A 7644-nucleotide genomic window follows, 5' to 3' on the forward strand; every position below is an offset into this window, starting at 1 on the left:
GATAGATAGATAGAAAGATAGTTTTAGTGGTTTGAAAATTTTAGAAAATAGTGTAGAAGAGTTATTTTTGGGGGGGTTTGTTGCTTTGGGTCTCTTCCAACAAAATTTGGGGTTATATAAGACCCCTGAAACAAAAAAACAAGCAATCTAACAAAAATAGTACAAATGTAAATCAAAATCATAACCTAAAGATATCATAAGCTAAATTATAAAAACCAAGAAAAAACCCGGCGAAGATTTACAGAAAAAAAAATATATCCCCTGAAAAAAATACAACACAAACCAAAGAAGCGGGTAGGCTAGTAAAGGAAGAAGAAACGACATCACTATGGGATCGACACCCATGCGAACACATGGGTATATGATTAAAGGGTATGCCCCCATCCAACCACCCGCAGATGATAGATAATAGATAGATTAGATAATTAAATAGATAGATAGATAGTTTAAATAGATAAAAATTAGATAGATAGAAAAGATAGATAGATAGATAAAAGGGGAATAAGATAGATAGATAGATAATAGATAAAAATTTTAAAAGTGCCAAGCACAATCAAAAAACCATTAGTATGAACAAGGAAGAAATCGAAAGTGTGGTTTAAAGTATTCCCCTTTCCCATGGACTGTGAATACAAGGACTGTAAAAAACCTTAAAAAGGCCCCCCAAAGAAAACATATTTCTTTTTACTGCCTTAAGCATCATGATGGGGGGACGGATACAATTATGTATTCTGGCAGTTTTCCCTTTTTTAAAAACTCTGTTTAAAGAACACATAACTATACAAACGAAAGACTACTACTACTTTCTACTATACTACTACACTACTACAAAAACTACTACATTACTACAAATCCCCCAAAAACAACCCAAAAACCCCCAAAAACAACCAAAAACAAAAACAACCCCCCCAAATAAATACAAATACTACAAATACTACAAATACCAAATACTATCATTACCACCACCCCACCATCAACATCAATTTTTTCCCAAAAAACCTTTCTTCAAAAAGATGGTTTTAGGACAATAATTAAACAGGGACATCCTTTTTACTTTCTTTCCTCTAAAACGTCACGTGTTCAATGTCTTTTTCCTTTGATGTCCATGTCAAGTTTAGTACAGCATACAATGGCAGTGTCTCATTTAAACGTTTTAATCTTTAAAAGAAAAGGAAAAAGAAAACAATGGGTGTTTTTTTTTTTGCGGGGGGGGGGGGGGGGGGGTTGCTTTTTAAAGGCATACAAATAAATTTGTGTAAACCTTTTTCAAATGTGGGCTCTGTAAAAGAAGTTTATTACTATTTTAGTTGTTTGTTCTCTAAATATTTTGTTGGGTTTTATTTTATTTAGTTTTTTTTTTTGTGTTTTGATTTTTTGTTTTTCTTTTCTTTTGTTTGTATTTCGTGTATTATTTTTTTTTTTTTTTTGGGGGGGGGGGGGGTTGGGTGGTTTTTTTGTGGGGGGGGGGGGGGGGGGGGGGGGGGGGGGGTGGGTTGGTGTTTTTTTTTTGCGGGGGGGGGGGGTTGCTTTTGAAAGGCATACAAATAAATTTGTGTAAACCTTTTTCAAATGTGGGATCTGTCCTTTAAAACCTACCAACTGACTCGAAACTAATGTGCAGTGTAAAGGTCGCAAACTTGAAACTTCTTTCGTGTCTGTCTGACCAGGCAGGTTGAGTCTTTCCGGCAAGTTGAGAGTCACTATGAATCGATTGATATTTGAGTTAGAGGATTCTTTACATATACGGTATATTTTTTTAGGTCTCTCTCTCTCTCTCTCTCTCTCTCTCTCTCTCTCTCTCTCTCTCTCTCTCTACTTATCCACTAATTACCTACCTGCCTGCCTATCTCTATCTATCTATCTCACTTTCTGCCTCTCCACAGCCTTCTCTTTTCCTTTTATGTTTCTTTTCTTTTATTTTATTTCTTTATATATATATATATATATATATATATATATATATATATATATATATATATATATTATATATATATATATATATATATTTACTGTCAAGTCTTTATCTAAGTCGATTGACGAATACGGCATGTTTTAAAGAAGATCGGCGAACATGACAGGTTTAAAAGTAGGTTTAATTGGTTTTCTATACCACAATGGCTTGACAGAATGAAGGCCGGGAACAAAGAGATCGCTCAGAAGATAATGGGGCGACGCAGTGAATGTAACCTATCGTCTCAAGACAACGTGCACCTATTTACAGGTCTGACAACCCGAGTATCCTTATGCGATCATTGCTGTAATGGAAATCTAAAAAAATGACGCACAATTCCAACAATGTTTAACTAGGCCCATAATTGGGTTCGGATGTCAGGCCTGCATATAATGTACTCGTCGCTTCAAGACGATATCATGTCGGGATGTAAAAAATATAATGTGATCTTAAAGTTTTTTTGTTTTTTTAATGACTATAATATTAGACTGTATGTAGTATTTGCCACTTAGTGACAAGATAGCGAGGTCTATTAGATCTGGCAGAAAGTACTATGCAATAGACTAACGTTCTATCCGACGTGTAACAAGTTATTGCTTCAAAAAAGAACAAAATACCAAATACGGAACGTTTCGGGCTCAAAATCCTTCTTCAGCCAACAACAAAAACAAAAATATAATCACATTACTTAAAAACCAGAAAGACGGCAGAAAAGTATAATATGGCACGTCCCGTCTTCAATGAGATCTTGGATTGATCGTCCAAAGCTTCTAGCAGCTTAGTATCTTTAGGGGCTTCGTACCCGAAAGGTACCGAGTTCGAATACCCGTTGCGTTGTGTGGCCTTGAGCAAGTCACCTCGCCCTTACTCAAGTTTGCGGCGCGCGCTGCACTGCGGCTGACGCCTGAGTTATTCCAGTCTTCCCTTGGAATAGACCCTTATGAAAAATTTCCCCAATGGGATGAATTAAGGAAATTTAATTAAATAATTTAATTTAATTTAATTTAATTACCAAGTAATCACTGTCTTCCCTTGCCACTGTCCAACGCTACGGAAGCAAAATAAACTCCAAGGTAAGAGAGTATATTATTATTATTTTATTTTACTTTATTTTATGTTCGTCCTTTTCTCTAATATTCTATAGATAGCCCTTTATTTACTCTCATTGACAACAATAAAACAAATCTGAAATCTCGTATTAAATAATATCCTGGTTCCAAACGAGGTCAGAGACACACAGTACAGAGGCATGACTCAAACAACTCAAAATAATATTATAATACAGCGCGTATACTACTCATGATAAATATAGTGAATGAAGTTGACGTCAGTCGTCTCTGGTATGGTTTTTGTTTGTTTGTTTTTAAGGGATTTACATTAAGGTCATATCAGCGCCAGCAGAAAGGAAGAAAATGAGATAGTAAAAATGTCTAGAATTACAATTAAAACACCCAAGAAAAAGTAAGACAAAGGGGAATTGGTTCAAATAGGAAACAGATGTAGATTCCAAAAGCACACTTTCAAAGTACTTAAATTGAGATCACCGAAAAATCTCATCCAGACACAAGCACAGGTCCCAACTACGAGGGATACACTCAAGTGTTTACAAATCATATATAATATGTAAACAAAACAATACAGAGCATAACAGAGAGCTGATGTACAATGGAAAAAATATAATCTCCCAAAACTATACATTTGTCTGTTTCCCTCCATATATATATATATATATATATATATATATATATATATATATATATATATATATATATATATATATATATATATATATATAATGTAATTTTCACTCACATTTTATTAGCTCTAACCACCATTATCGAGCACTTTCGTACCTACAAGTACCCACCAACACTCATATATATATATATATATATATATATATATATATATATATATATATATATATATATCAACGATTTATTTGATAGGTAGAGCTAAATATCTCAGTTTTGAGGGATTTTTTAAAGGTCTGATAATTTTATTTTTTTTAAGAACGATAATATCTACATACATACGAGTAAATTATCGCATGGATGATACAGTAACATCCGCTTGAATGTTGACGGGATTAGGTTTGCCAGATTGTTTAGGTTATGCCTTTGTAATTTTGGTTACAAAAACCCGATGCCGGTTGCTACATAGTGAAGATCCGTGTCAAAATGTAAATATGATGATGAGATGTACTTTCATTTTTTTGACACTTACTTCATGACAATATAAATCTCATTGTCGTTGCCACCACTTTGACGGGCTAAAGGAAACAATACACATTCTTTTTAAAATTTAACAGTAAAGATAATATTAACATAAACAAAAACAACAATTGAACAACAACAACAACAATTGAACAACAACAACAACAACATCAATTGAAAAAACAACTGACAGACTCGCTTACGCTATTGAACACGTTGTTATGTCCGGTGATGGTGGTGGTGGTGGGGTGGGGTGGGGGTAATTAATATAAGCAATGACCTGCTTGACGGTAGCCGATCAAAACAACTCGTGTACGAGTGCGTTCATGTGTGTATGTGAGTGTTTGTGTGTGTGTGTGTCTGTTTATATATGTGTGTGTTTATATATATATATATATGTGTGTGTGTGTGTGTGTGTTTGTGAGCATGAGTGTGTGTTAACATGTCTAAATCATTAATCAATGGAGCATCTCTACCTACACCCCACACGTTACCGTCTTTATAGGAAATCGATGGAGACAATAGCCCGAACAGAAGGCACACACCATGAGAAAGTTTTTACACAATAGGATCCTACTACCATAATAATGGCATATTATCATCTTCAACAGAATTATTATCATTATGATTATCATCATCACCATGGGTCCACCCATCATCTAAGGTACATAAATCATGACAAATACATTAATATAAAATAAAGTGGAATTATCACAGCAATAAGAGGGAAGGGAAGGGGAAGGTGAACAACAGAGAAGGTTTGGAAGGGGTGGGGGGGGGGGGGAAGAGGGAGAAAGTGTGCATCTCAAGTCATGGTGGATTATAAACAGTACTCGCTGATGGATTCTAGCACGCTCTGAGGAGAAGCCAAAAGATGTGCTAGAATCCGAGCGGGCCGAGATCCGATGCCAACGGGAGGTAACCAATACATTCGGTCAGCCAGCTTTTGGCCAGGAAAACACGTCCCTCAAATAGCGACCGACTAAAATTTTAAAAAAAAACAGCCCTAAACTTGTCAAAAACTCTCAAGCCTGGGTCTTCACGGGAAGTTCCAGCTTTGCGAGTAATAATTGACAAGATGAGAATCGCTTTCATCGATCGATATTTGAAGAACGAGTTTTCTGGTCAAAATTTAAAATATGTACGTGTATAAATTTTTAGAGTACAGCAGCAGATCGCCGTTGACAGTGCAGCAGTCAGCGAAGTTGGTGCAGCACTTAATTCAACTCGAAATCACAAGCAAAAAAGGGGGAATGGTATCGATTCAATGCGTACTCGATATTTACTTTTACTTATTTTTTTTTAAAATGTGGTCCACTGTCCGACCAGCGGAGAATGGGTGACTGGAGCTGTCAGAATTGGCTAAAGACATGTAATTTGCGTTAGACTTGGAGTCCGTGGGCAACAGTAAGCAATTGCCACTGTCCACTAAAGGACCAGGGATTAAGCTCCAGCTCCATTGCCCTAATCTAATGGCTTAGAAGGACTAATTGTTAATAATTCTGTCATCTGCATTTTTTGCGGCCGCAAATGGCAATTTGCGGCCGCAAATATCAGGGCGATCCGCAAATTTTGGCAAATTTCCCAAAATTGGCAAATCGTGGCAAATTTTGGGGAAATTGGCAAATCGCGTGGCAAATTTTGGGAATAAAAAGAAGCGAAAACAAAATTACGAAAAAAAAAAAGTACGAAACTTGAGAAATGTTGCAGCTTTGCCTGGGCCCAAACCAAGGGAAGCTACTCGCTATGGATAATGATCCTTTAAAATCTTTGTAACAACGCTATTCACAGTCATTTCATTAAATTAATAAATGTAGCCTCCTTAAATGTAATAAATTGTCTTATATATATATATATATATATATATATTATATATATATATATATATATATATTATATATATATATATATATATATATATATATATATATTTCTGTGTCGCATGTTAATTTTTACTGAAACGCTTAGTTCTCCTCAGCAAATTTTTGGGCAAATTTTGGTCTTTTTGGCAAATTTCTTGGCAAATTTTGGCAAATTTTAGGTCCCAATTTGGCAAAAAATGCAGATGACAGATAATTTTACGACTTTGGCTGGCAAGTGTGGAACTCACAGGGAACGAGAAAGAGAGGGCGGCCTAGAAATAGCCCGGGCAGGGCATTGTTGTAGGACCTAAAAACCGAAGGTTTTACACGGAGAGAAGCTGAGAAGGTGGAACAAAGCCGGACAAGGTGGAAGGGATTTGTTGTTTTTTTTAATTGTTTTTAAGGGTTTTACGGCGCTTGCAACACATTAAGGTCATATCAGCGCCAGTAAAAAGGAAGAAAATGGGATAGTAAAAAGTTCTAGAATTACAATTAAAGCACAAAAGAAAAGGTAAGACAAGGAGGAATTGGTTCAAATAGGGAACAGATGTAGATTCCAAGAGCACACTATCAAAGTACTTAGTTTGAGATCACCTAAAAGTCTCATCCAGACACAAGCACAGGTCCCAACTAAGAGGAACACACTCAAATGTTTACCAATCATATAATATAATATGTAAACTGAACATAATACAATGCATAACAGAGAGATGATTTACAAGGAAAAAAATATCATCTCCCAAAACTACAACTATACATTCGACTGTTTCCCTCCCAGCCAAGGAATTCAAGCCAGGGTCAGGACAAAACCAAGTAATCTCATTCCAAGACAACGACAGGAAACAATTGGAAAACGGGTATGGGGGGATAGAAGACATAGCATGTACCTCCCTGCCCACTATGGGAGGTCAGGATCCCCACCCAGGGTGGAAGGGATTCGTCGATGGCCTATGATCCAGCCGGGGTGAAGGCTTTAAGTAAGTTTTGAAAATCGAGCTTTTATATGGCGTAATATCCACTAAACGTGCTCAAAGCGCGCTACAAGGGGTCCCTGGCCAACAGCAACACTTAACATGTAGGGCAGGACATGACAAGTAATGTCAAATGTAATGGGGAATTCCAAGCATCTGGTTCAACCCGACGTAAGAATGGCGTTTTCAGACAATAGTTTGCCTATATTAAGACGTTGCCAAGTTAAAATAAAATCAATACCCGCATTTAAAAGATTACAGTAGCAAAGACGGCACACAAAAAACATAGTACGTACTATGCCCCTTGAGTCCCGGAAGTAAATCACCAGTTATTTATGGTCATTACAACACATATCAATTACAAAGAAAAAAATCTCGACTTCAGCCAGGCGATCTCGGTCCCTTTGAGTGTAAAGCAAGCACTCTAACATCTGAGCTAGCTACAGTTTTTTGTTTTGTTTTTAATAATTTTTTGTTATCGTTGTTGTTTACAATACCAATACAACAATCTACATCATGCTGAGACAAACAAAATAAATTCAAACAAATAAACAAAACCATGCAATCAATGGTTTAAAATCGAACAAGTGCAACATCAAAATCATGCCCAGGCAAAAAACAAACAAACATGAATAAAAAAAAAT

This window comes from Berghia stephanieae, chromosome 4 (assembly GCF_034508935.2).
Source record: "Berghia stephanieae isolate SIO BIC M18660-M18661 chromosome 4, UCSD_Bste_1.3, whole genome shotgun sequence".
NCBI classification, from domain to species: Eukaryota; Metazoa; Mollusca; class Gastropoda; order Nudibranchia; family Aeolidiidae; genus Berghia; species Berghia stephanieae.